This window comes from Lynx rufus, unplaced genomic scaffold (genome assembly GCF_022079265.1).
Source record: "Lynx rufus isolate CCGP_SWC_20201006 ecotype Redwood Valley unplaced genomic scaffold, mLynRuf1.p SCAF_7, whole genome shotgun sequence".
Classification (NCBI taxonomy): domain Eukaryota; kingdom Metazoa; phylum Chordata; class Mammalia; order Carnivora; family Felidae; genus Lynx; species Lynx rufus.
In genome coordinates, this window is record NW_025814889.1 from 50,595,903 (window position 1) to 50,609,103 (window position 13,201).

Consider the following 13,201-nt stretch of genomic DNA (forward strand, 5'->3'; position numbering starts at 1 on the left):
TTGTTTTCCAATATATTAACAGTAAACAAGTAGAAACTGAAATTAAAAATATAACATCATATACTACAGCACCTGCAAAACTGAAATACTTAGGTATAAATCTACCTAAGTATGTATAAGATATATATACATATATATATATATATATATATATATATATATATGAAGAAGATTACAAAACTTTGATGAATGAAATCAAAGAACTAAATAAATGGAGAGATATTCCATGCTCATGGATAGACATATTCAATATTGTCAAGATGTCATCTCTTCCCAATTTGATTTATAGATTCAGTTCAATCCCTGTCAAACTCCAGCAAGTTATTTTATGTATATTGACAAACTATTCTAAGGTCTATATGGAATGGTGAAAGATCCAGAATAGCTAACACAATATTGAAGAATAAAGTTGAGGATTGATGCTACTCAATTTCAACATTTATGCTGCAGTAATCAAGGAAATGTGGAATTGGAAAAAGAATAAACAAATAGAACAGTGAAACAGAAAAGAGATCACACATAAATATAGTCAACTGGTCTTTGACAGAGGAGCACAGGCAATATAATGGAGCAAAAATATTACCTTCAACTAATATTGCTGAAACAAATGGACATTCCTATGCAAAATGATAAATTTAATATGGACCTTACACCCTTCACAAAAATTAACTCAAAATGGGTAACAAATAAACATATTAAAAGATGCTCCACATCATCTATCATCAGGGAAATAGAATTAAAACAAAAAAATACCACTACATGCATATAATAATGGCCAAAATCTGGAACACTGGCAAATCCAAATGCTGACGAGGATATGGAGCAAGAGAAATTCTAACACATTGCTGGTGAAAATGCAAAATAACCCTTGGAAGGTAGTTTGCCAGTTTTTTAAAAATTAAATATACTCTTACCATACGATCCAGCAATCATGCTCTGTATTATTTATTAGAAGAAGTTGGAAATTTATGTCCACACAAAAACCTGTATGTGGATGTTTAAGGCAGCTTTATTCATAATTGCCCAAACTCAGAAGCAACCAAGATGTCTTTCAGTAAGTGAATGGATTAGTAAACTGTAGTATAGCCAGACAATAAAATATTATGCAGCACTAAGAAGAAATGACCTATGAAGCCATGAATGAATGACCTATGAAGCCATGAAAAGACATGGAGGAACATTAAATACATATTACTAACTGAAATAAACCAGTCTTGAAAGGCTATATATTGTATGATTCCAACTGTATAGCATTCTGGAAAAGGCAAAACAATAAAGACAATAAAAAGATCAGTGGTTGCCAGGAAGGTTTGTGGGGAGGAGAGGACATGAACAGGTAGGGCAGAGAGGACTTTTAGGTCAATGAAAATATTCTGTATATTACAATGATGTATAAAAATCACTGTATGTTTGTCCATAGAATGTACAACAGCAAGAGTGAACTACAAGGTAAATTATGGACTTTGTGTGATTATGGTATGTCAAAGTAGGCTCATCATTGGTGAAAGAAAGACAAGAAAAGAGGAAAGGAAAGGAAAGGAAAAGAAAGGGAAGGAAAGGAAAGGAATAAAAATAAAGGATAGAAAAGGGAAGAAAAGAAAGAAAAGGAAGAAAATAAAAGATAAAAGTGCTATTTTGGTGGGTGACATTGGTAATGGGGGAGTTCATATATGTGGGGAGGCAGGGGATATATAGAAAATCTCTGTCCCCCTCTCAATTTTTTTGTAAACCTAAAAGTCCTCTAAAAATAGTCTTTAAAAATAATCACATGAAAAGCTAGAAAAACATCCAAGGATAGAACAACATTCAAGTAATGTACTTCAGACACATAATTCAAAATAAGTGTCTTTAATATGTTAAAAATATGAGATAATTTTAAATTTTGTCAGAAAACTAGACAAATTCTGGAGTGTAGACTTCTAATAGGGGAATGGTGGTGTGAGGAACTACTTAGGATTCTCAGTGGAATCATAACTGGTAAAAATTAAAAGATAAAATATCAATCATTTAAAATCTCTGAAAACTTTATGACGGCACACAGCAAATGAAGAAATAATTAAGAAAATCTACATGTCAGTAAGAGCAGTGAAAGTCTATGGCATTTGAACCACAACCTTTTCCCTTCCCACATTCTCAGCTCAGTGTGACAGAAATTCTGATCTGGGGGGGCACTGGGGTGGCTCAGTTGGTTAAGCTTCTGACTTTGGCTCAGGTCATATCTCATGGTTTGTGAGTTTGAGCCCTGGGTCAGGCTCTCTACTGTCAGTGTGGAGCCCACTTCAGATCCTCTGTCTCCCTCTCTCTCTGCCCCTCCCTCACTCTCTGTCAAAAATACATAAGTTAAAAACAAAAACAAAAACAAATTCTAATCTCCGAGAGTGCAATCAAGAACACAGACTCTATGTTCCCTAGCTTTCAGTGTAGTTTTATAGTATCTCCCTAGGAGGGACACCTTGTCAGCATTTATCATCCTACCAAGCTCCATATTGTAGAAGATCTATTCTAGGCAAGAGTTAGTGAGAGCTGTGGAGTCTGGAGGGGGCACCTGGGTAGCTCAGTGAGTTAAGTGTCTGACTCTTGATTTCAGTTCAGATGAAGGTTTCATACCTAAAAACAAAAAAATGAGAAAACCAAAGGGTACTGTCCTCCCAGCACCTGGCTCATAAATCAAAGCATGCTTACATGAGAGAGGTGGCCACTGCTCATGCCCACAGCTCTGGAGAAATGATGCAAAGATTTTCCCCAGTGGCTAAAGGGAGGCCATAAGAAGAAAGAGCTCTGTAGCTCTCCCTAAGGTAACTGACTTTATTTGTAAAAGAGTGTCACAAAGTTCAAACCTAACGGTGTTCTTGAAAACAAAGGAGGTCTTGATGTCAAGAAATTAAGAAGTATATGGTAGTTTTATGAGGAAAAAAACAGCTAAACTAGGGGCGCCTGGGTGGTTCAGTCGGTTAAGCGGCCGACTTCGGCTCAGGTCATGATCTCGCGGTCTGTGAATTTGAGCCCCGCATTGGGCTCTGTGCTGACAGCTCAGAGCCTGGAGCCTGTTTCTGATTCTGTGTCTCCCTCTCTCTGACCCTCCCCTGTTCAGGCTCTGACTCTGTCTCAAAAAATAAACGTTAAAAAAAATTAAAAACAAAAACAAAACAAAACCAAAAAAAAAAAAACAGCTAAACTATAGACCAGCTGAATGTTTAAAAGAAAACTCTGGGGAGAAGAAAACTAAGATGAGCTCTCATGGAATCAGAACAAGTCTCAAAGACTTTCTGAAGGGATGGCCCTTGAAAAGGGGCCTGCATTTAGTTAAAACAAACTCAAGAGCATTTTATGCCCCAGGATATTGTTGAAAACCTTTAGTAATCAGCTGCCAGTAGTGGGGGCTAACAGCTTAGTATACCAACAAAGTCAGACAGCTACATGGAGAGATCACACAAAGAGAGTCAAAGAAAACTTTGATAAATGTGCTCTCCCCATCGGAGATTGTGCACAAGCCCAAGGCTGTGCCTTCTGAGATGTGACATTAGAAAAAAAGAACACATTGTATCCAGATATTACTGTAGGTGAAAGAGACGACAGTAGTCTACCCAAATCACTCAATAAATAAACAAACAATAACAAGAAGACTTGGATGGGTAAGGGGGATGGCAAGGAGGGTCAGTGTCCTATGTTGCTACAATATAGTTAACCAAAATATCCATTTTCAAAAGAAATATGACATGAAAAGAAATAGTAAAGTATAATTCTTACACAGGAAAATCAAAAACAAACAAACAAAAAACAAACAAGAGCAAGCCATAGAACTTCCTTGAATGGAATCCAGATGTGAGACAAAAACTTCAAAGCAGATATAAATACATACAGAGAGGCCTGCCTGGATGGGTTAAGTGTCCACTCAGTTGATTAAGTGTCTGACTCTTGATTTCAGCTCAGGTGATGATCTCATGGCTTGTGGGATCAAGCTCATGATAGGCTTCAATCTCACAGTGTGAAGCCTGCCAGGAATCTCTCTTATCCTTTCTCTCTGCTCCTCGCCCACTCATGTGCACGTGCTCTCTCTCTCTCTCTCAAAATTAATAAACTTAAAAATGAATAAATAAACAAATATAAATAAATTATGTTCATGGAATTAAAGGAAATCATACTTAAAGAATTAAAAGAAAGTATTGATGCCAATATCCTATTAAATAAATATTGATAAAGAGATAATCATTATTGAAAAATAACCAATGGAAATTCTGGTGTTGAAAATTTGAATACCTAAAATGCAAAATCCACTAGAGATCCTCAACAGTAGATTTGAACTACAAAAGAAAGAACCAGTAAACTTGAAAATTGATTGATAGAGATTAAACATTCTTAAAATCAGAAAGGAAAATGAAGAAAATAGAACAAACCTCAACAAAATGTGAGGCATGATTAAGTACACCAACATATATGTAATGAAGTACCAGAAGGAGAGAAGAGAGAGAAAGGAGCAGAAAATACATTAAAGAAATAATTTGTTGCCTGAAAACTTCCCACATTTAATGAAAAATATTAATCTACACCCCCAAGTAGTGAAAAAGAAATCCATGTAGGATAAGCATATCAATCAACACCTAGACATATAATAGCAAAAATGCTGAAAAACAAAGACAAAGGAAAAATCCCAAGTATGGCAACAAAAGCATAAGTAACATGAAAGAAGAAAAAAACAGATAATTTGGACTTCATCAAAATGAAAATCTTTTGTACTTTAGAAAACACCATGGATAAACTGAAAAGACAACACACTGGGAGAAAATACTTGCTAATCATATCTGATAGAAGACGTTTAAACCAGAATATATAAAGAACTCTTAAAACTCCAAATTAGGGAGATAAAAATCTGTTTGAAAAATTGAAAAAAAAGATCTACACAGACACTCCTAAGAAGACATAACATAATAAGCACATGAAAATAACTACTCATTATAGAAATGAAATCAAAATCTCAGCGAGGTATCACTTCACACACACTAGAATGGCTGCAATGAAAAATGTCAGATGATAACGAGTGTTCACAATAATGCGTAAAAATTGGAACCTCATAAACTGCTGGTAGTATAGAAAAACGGTCCAACCATATTAGAAAATTACCTGTCAGTTCCTCAAAAAAAAATCCAATTACTGTATGATCCAGCAATTTTACTTCTAACTACATACTCAAAAGAAATTAATACTATGTCCACACAAAAACCTGTACACATATGTTCATAGCAACATTATTCATAATAACCCATAGATGGAAACAATCCAAATATCTATCAAATGATGAATGGATAAGGAAAATATGGTATAGCCACATAACAGAATATTACATAGCAATGAAAAGGAATGAAATACTGATGTGTTACAACATAAGTGAATCTTGAAAACATTATGCTAACTGAATAAGTAGTCACAAAAGACTACCTATTATATGATTCTATTTATATTAGATGTTCAGAAAAGAAAAACCTAGAGACATAAAATGGATTAGTGGTTGCCTTGGAATGGGTGAAGTTGAGGGAAAGTGAAGAGTCAATGCTAATGGGTACCTGAATTCTTTTTGCAGTGATGGAAATGTTCTAATTTTGATTGTGATGTGAGTTGCACAAGTCTATAAATACATTAAAAATCAGGGAGCTATATATTTTAATATTTTTAATGTTTATTTATTTTTAAGAGAGAAAGCACATGAGTCGGGGAGGGTCAGAGAGTGAGGGAGGCACAGAATCTGAAGCAAGCTCAGGCTGTGATCTTTCAGCACAGAACCCAATGCAGGCCTTGAACACACAAACCATGAAATCATGACCGGTGCTGAAGTCGGATGCTTAACTGACTGAGCCACCCAAGCACCCTGGAAAGACTTCTTTTCTTAATGGTTTTAAGTGGCTTCTGGTGTGCGTGAGTGTGTGTGTGTGTGTGTGTGTGTGTGTGTGTGTGTAAGATGGATATTAGCAATGGCTGGGAATTATTTTCAAAATACATGTATATTCTCCACCCTGATCCTCAAAGCAATTCTGGTAGTTTTGGGGTATGTACGTTTTGAAAAATTCCTCAAGTGACTCTGATAAAATTATAATTATAATATGCTATCAATCATGTATAATTAATAAATGTTGGTAAATATAATTTTTATTTCAATTAGCATTGAGTATTTACTATGGGCTAGTGCAATAGACATTGTTTGTGCCCTGTTTTGATTCCATTTGCCAGGATAGATCCCTCATCACCCAAATGTTATGAGTATTTGCTGCTAACAATTCATATTTACTCCTCTCTCTAGCCAATTATACAATTAGCTCTCAGCCAATAAAAACTTCCTCACTTTTGGTATTCCTTGAGGTATGACTGACAGATGTGAGGATAAATAGTTGTTCTTTTTTTCCTCAAAGAAGAACAACTCTGTAGTGTGATTTATGCTTCAAGGCATCTTGTGAATCAAGAAAATTTCAGATGTTGCCTAAGACCTAATCCTTGCTTTAAAAAAAATCTTTCATTTCTTTATAGGTTGTTTTGAAGAATATTCCTTTAATAAATCATGTGCAAATGAGCGCTTGTCTAATGCTTGCTTCTACAGAATCCAAACTAAGACAGTACCAGGAAAGTTCCTAAGTAGACACTAAGGATGGAATTCTGGAGTTGGATCTCCCAACAGTGGCTGAGAGTTAAGTCCCATCACTAGTGAAAAGTGGAGCCATTACTGAGAATTTCAACTATAGCAAACTTGGTGAGATGCACTGGAAGGAAATACACTGACTTGTGTAATCTGTGGTATTAATAGGCATGAGGGTAATTAGAAAGCATATGAAATTGGGTTGTTGTGGATTAAGAGAAGTAATGTTTGAAGAAAGAAAATAACAGACTCAGAATGATCCATTACAAATTAAAGCAAAATATGAGTCAGATGGTGTACCTGGGAGGCATTTAAAGAGACATTTATCCCCAACAGCTGAATGGTAAACAGAGTAGAAGTCTGACAGCAGGATAAAGTTAACATAAAAAGCTGAATTATTAGCCTTGGAAAATCTCCATTGCCAAATTCACATTCGTAATATGAAAGGAGTTGGACTCTTAACATATAAAATGTTAGATATCTGAATAAATATACTGAAGAACTTGAACCCAAGATCTCCTTAACTCTTGAGGCCTGTAGAAGCAACCTATTCCACCTTGTTGGAAGGTTAGCCTTTGAATATAATGTAGAAAAACCAAATATGTCAGGGGCCTGAAAAGATAATGCTTGCTTTCCTCAGAATATGTCTTCAATCCCCCTTTATGGTCATCAGACTCATGAGGGTTAAACCTTAGCATGATTCAAATGCAGCAGTGCTGGTTCTGCTAAAGGAATATAAGGAATATATGCTAAATGAGTTTTAGTAGCTGGCTAATATATACTGTCAAGTATAAGGAGAGTATTTCTGGAGGTAGATGCTTAGGGTGCTGGGTCTAGGGGGACTGAATATAAAGTTAGATAAAGCAGCCTTTGTTGATATGGGGGTACTCTTTACTGATCAGTGACAGGGATATGGATCTATATGAATTTTGAGATAATTTTTAGAACTTTTGAAAAATAATGGCCCATATTAAATAAAATAGAAATGCCAAGCTGTCATGTAAAACTGTGGAAAATGGACCTACAGACTCAGAGAAATGGGCATGGTTCAATGGGTCTACTAAATACGAAAGAGATTTACCAACTACCTACATTAAATTCCTGGCTTGGATCCACCTTATAATGAGGTCCACGGAATCCTCCAGGCGGTTATATCCCTAATTCCCAAATGTATTAATGGAAATGGAAATATTAAGCAGTCAGCAGATCCCTCACATTTTTCCTTACTATATGGTGTAAAAGCTATTTTAGTAGGAAAGGCCAAGTGTAATCTTGAGGGACCTGTTCCCCTTTGGAAAAAGAAAGTAAAAATGATATTGTATTCCAAAGGAAATGTTAAAATTATTTCCATCAAAGACATAAATGATGAAAGAGTAACAGATTCCATCATACAGTCTCATTTAATTTAGCAATCTAGCTTCTGCAAAAACTAGTTAGATCATGGCAGATAACAACAGAATACTGTAAGTTTAACTAAATAGTAGCTCTGAAAGCATTTGCTGTGATGGATATATTTTCTAGAGCAGATTGCCACAGCCTCAGGTATGTGATATGTGGCTTTTGATCTGGGATATGTGTTCTTTTCTATATCCATCAGAAGGATCAAAGCAATTTGCGTTCACATAGAATATATAAAAATTTGTATTCACAGTCTTGTTCTAGGGCTCTCTGTCACAAGAAAATGAAAAATAAATTGTCATCTTTGTTAGCTTCTCCTTTTTAAGACCTGGAGTCTAATTTGAGTCCTAGTGACAATTCCTTCTCATTTCTTTGCTTCCCAACACTCCCAACAAGGCCAATGGAATTTAGATTGATGCCTCCACATTGATTTTATATACACCCATACATACATGCATTCATTCACATCCTCCACTCACCACCTACAGTATGTGTGTGTGTGTGTGTGTGTGTGTGTGTGTGTGTGTGTGCGCGCGCGCGCGTGCACATGCACATGTGTATTTGTTTATTCATTTACTTACATTTTATGGTGTTTTACATTTTTGAAGCAATTGCTTTTCTTTCACCATGGGCATCTTTGAAGATTGAAAAATTTTTCATCATTGTATATATTTAGAAAATAAAACACAGAGAAAATTGTAATTTGCCAAGGTTTACATATATATAACTATTACTTTTGCATAATTCCTTTGATGCCAAAATCTATGCTCTTTTCATTACGTTAGCATTATGTTAGCATAGATCACTAAGGGCCTCTTGTCATCAAATAAGCTTGTCTTGAAGGTTCCAGATATTTACCTATATCTGAGTAACCTCAAGCCTGTATATAGTCAGACTATAAGAGCAAGTTACAGATTATATTGAAAAAATGGGGAAAATCCACATCAATTCATACATGTATAAAATAAAAGAAAGTGAAAGCTTTTAACATTTTTGAAAAACAGGAGGTAGCCTAGTTATGGGTATGAATTAAACAGGGGTAGGGAAAAAAAGGAGCCGGTTGTAGAGTTGGAAGCAGTAAATCACATGAAAGCATGCCTATTTAAAATATTTGAAAATATTATTTTTTAATATTTCTTCTTCCAAGACCACTTTTCTTCAAAGTTCATATCAAGCTTCCATGAGTAAGTTAGATCTGTTAAGTACTGCTCAAAACCTGGATCTCCATCTAGAATCCCTCCTCCTTTCCCCCATTCACTGAAATTGTTCTTAACAACTCTGATAAATATACTTCTCTAATGAAGAGATTCTTAACTGTAACTATGGACATTTTCATATACTATTATACTCTAGTATTCAGGAAAAAGTGGAATATATCATTTGTTTTCCTCTCACTTATATTCATCTTCCACTTTGTTTGGCATAATATTTGATTTTCCTCAGCTTTTCAGTTCATTATTTTTCCATCCATATGCCTCTGTTTTCGCATAGTTAGAAAATGAAAGTAGATCCAATTGTGATTAATCTATTAAAGCAACACCTATGTTGGAGAGGGCTACTTATAGAAGGCTACTTATTTAGTGACTCTGTATATGGGGTTCAATTGTGGAGACTCTCTTCTAGCTAGTTTATGAAAAAAGGCACAAAATACAGCAAAGAAACAGCTCACAGAATTGTTGGATGACCTCAAGAAGCAGGCCGTAGATGGAGCTTCCTAGATCAACTCAAAGCTACACATAAACTGCTGCTCCTATCACAACAGTGAAGTTTCCTGTCTCATTTTAAAACTGTCTCTATAGCTGCCACATTCAGAACCATTCTCCAAGCATGCATAAATGGTGCCTCTCGCCCTTCTGCAGCCTCCTGAGGAATAGTTTTTCTCGCTGTGTTGTTATCTTCTCAGCACATGATCAAACCAATGGGCTCTTGCATATATACAAAAAAGATAAGGATTTTCTAACCTACTTTTATATGCATGCCAAAATAGTTTATTGCAGGCATTGTCCAGGAATTGCTGTCAGTGATCTCTTAGAGATAAAGAACTCCTCAATGGGGTATGAAACCCTTCTTTTCAGTCAGTAGCTGAACTTTTTTGCTGTGACCAGATAAGTTTCATCACATAGTTTTAGGCTATTCCATGTGAGTTTGTCAGCAAATGTAACTAGAAAATGAATAATTTGTTCCCTTCCATAAGAGACCTTTGTCAAATAATGTCTTAGGCCCTCTTCAAGAAACAATACATATTTATCATGCAAGGAAAGAAAAAGTGTTTCCTCAGGTAATGGAAGAATAATAGATGCTTTAGTGTGCTGCAGGGGAGTATGCTATGAATACTCTAACTCCTCTCAGATATTCCCAAATTGTTGGGCTCACCCTTTGTCCCAATCAGTGCACATAAGGCAAATTTGTAAATTCTGTGACTAGAATTCAGCAGTCTCAAAAGTCAGGACCCATTTTCTTTCTCCAGCAATTTGGAAGCTATCAGAAACCTTAAAGTTACTCAAAATAAAATTTCTTAATGTAGAAAACTTCCTGAAGTGCACTCTTTGCTTTGATGTGAAAATTTAGAAATTTGACTGTGATCAATTATTAACACATCTAATGTCATTGATAGCAACAACTCTATCCTGCTTTCTTAGAATTTCTCACACATCGCATATTTTTTGATGGGGGGAATTATCCGAACTCTCTATCCAGATTCTTATACATAATAGGTACACAAAGTATCCTAAACAAGCTTAATTAGGAGTTTTGTCTGTTCATTCCACTCAAAACGACCTTCCCATCCTAAAATGTAAACAGGATTTTCTCTGCTTTCTATCCCATCTTAGCCAGATAACTAATTCCAAATACTCTATATTTTACTATGTTTTAGTTTCCTAAAAGACAGTCAATATGAGCTGAAAGGAAAATGTATTGTTAATTTTGAGAGGAGTGAAGAGTTTCTGTTGAAAAGGTATTCTCTCCCCTTCTCAGGAGGGTTTCTACCCAAAGCCATGTAAGGTGAGCATCGGTAGAGCCACTGTTGGAGATTAGTGTTGTCGTTGCAAATGGACATCTCACTACCTGTCAGTTTACCTGATGAGTTGCACAGCTTTTAAGTTTCTCTTGCTTTGCCCCAGCAGGGGCATGGATAGGCATCTTTTATAAGATAGTATGGACAATCCTATAAAAGAATTTTTGGAATCTCAGAATCTCTTTGCCATTTTCAGCCCTCCAACGGTATTTTGGGAAATAGATATGCTTAATATCTATCTTATGTCTCCTGTAGTTTAGAAATACAAGTGAACACAGAGTTTGATGTCCACTTCTGTGCTAAAGATTATGACAGATAATTTAAAGGTATCATGGTTGCATTAACCAGAGTTCCCCAGGGAAACAGAACCAATATGAGATACATACATATATAATTTATTGCCAGATGTTGTCTCACACAATTATGGAAGTCTCACATCTGCTGACTGTAAGCTGAAGACCCAGGAAAATAAGTAGTATATTTTTAGAACTGAAGGATCAATGGTATAAGTTTCAGGAGAGAAGACTGATGTCTCAGATTAATAATCAGGTAGAGAATGAATTACTCCTTCTGCTTTTTTGTTCGATTCAGACTCTTAATGGGTTTGATGATGGATACCAATATTAAAGAAGTCAATCTGCTTACTGAGTTCACTAATTCAAGGCTAAAAATATATGGGGTGCCTGGGTGGCTCAATCAGTTAAGCTTCTGACTTTGGCTCAGGTCATGATCTTACAGTTCATGAGTTTGAGCCCCATGTTGGGCTTTGTGTTGAAAGCTCAGAGACTGGAGCCTGCTTTGGATTCTTTGTCTCCCTTTCTCTCTGCCCTTATCCCACTTGCGTGCGCTCTCTCTTGCTCTCTCTCTCTCAGAAATAAATACTAATTTTTTAAAAAAAATGCTAAACATAGAAACACCCTTGCAGACACATCTGAAATATTGTTCAATTTGGGTGTCCTATGTCCCAGTCAAGTTGATACATAATATTAACCACCACAATCACAATGCCATGTGCATGGAGGAGCTCCAGTGGCGCAATCGGTTAGCGCGCGGTACTTATACAATGCCATGTGCATGGAAAGGAAGAGCTAACTTCCAAACATTCTTTCCAATATTTTAGGCATATGGAAGAATTGTACGGTAGTTACATGGACACAACTGAATGAGTTTAGATGTTAGTGGAGGGTCAGAAGTCATTGGACTGATTGAACGGCTGTTGGGTTAAAAAATATGATACTCAATGCAAAGGGAGTTTTGGGGAAAAGTACCAGTGGTAGGGCCATAAAGGAATAGATGATCTTCTAGAGGGATCCTGAATTTTAGAGGGTGAATCTGGAGATTATTTCAAGGAACCCTAGCAACAAGTCCATATTGGCTGTCAATATAGATGTCAGACACCACCACACTGAATAAAAATGAGTTCGTGAAGCACTCAACAAACCAACGACAGTGGAGTAAAGTTAGGAGAACTGTACCTCCCTATGTTCCTCCTCGTTTTCAGCAATAGAAAAGGAGCTAGTTCCTAGAAAAAGAGAGAAAAAGCTGTCATACCACACCTCAGAAAGAAGAGCCACATCACACTTCATGTTATCCATTTCAAACAGCCAAAGCCACAACTCTCACCTGCACTGGAGGAGGGAAGAGAAAATTTTTGAATAACTTTTGAGAGTAAATTTTTAAAAGAGAATAGAACTGAATATTCAATGCCAAATATAGTCTGGTTACAAAAATTTTCTTAAAAGTTATAGAATAAAACCTATAATAATAAATATAATAAAACCATTCCTGTTTACTTTCCAGTTAATATAAATTCCACAATAAACTAGCTAAATGAATAATCTATTTGAAGTTTTACTGAATTGATGGAAAGGCAAAAGAATTAGACATGGAAATAAGATAGGGATAAAGAACAGATATAGAATTAGGATAGGATACAAAACCACCACTTTAATGATACTACCACAAAAAATTAATAATTTCCACTTAATGTTTATTTTCTGTGTGCTTCAGTTCAAGATTCAAGTACTGACAGGAGTCATTTAGTTAAAGTTGGGTCTAAGACCCATACCATACACAAAAATAAATTCAAAATGGATGAAAGACCTAAATATAAGGCAGGAAACCATCAAAATCCTGAAGGGAACATAGGCAGCAACATCTTTGACATT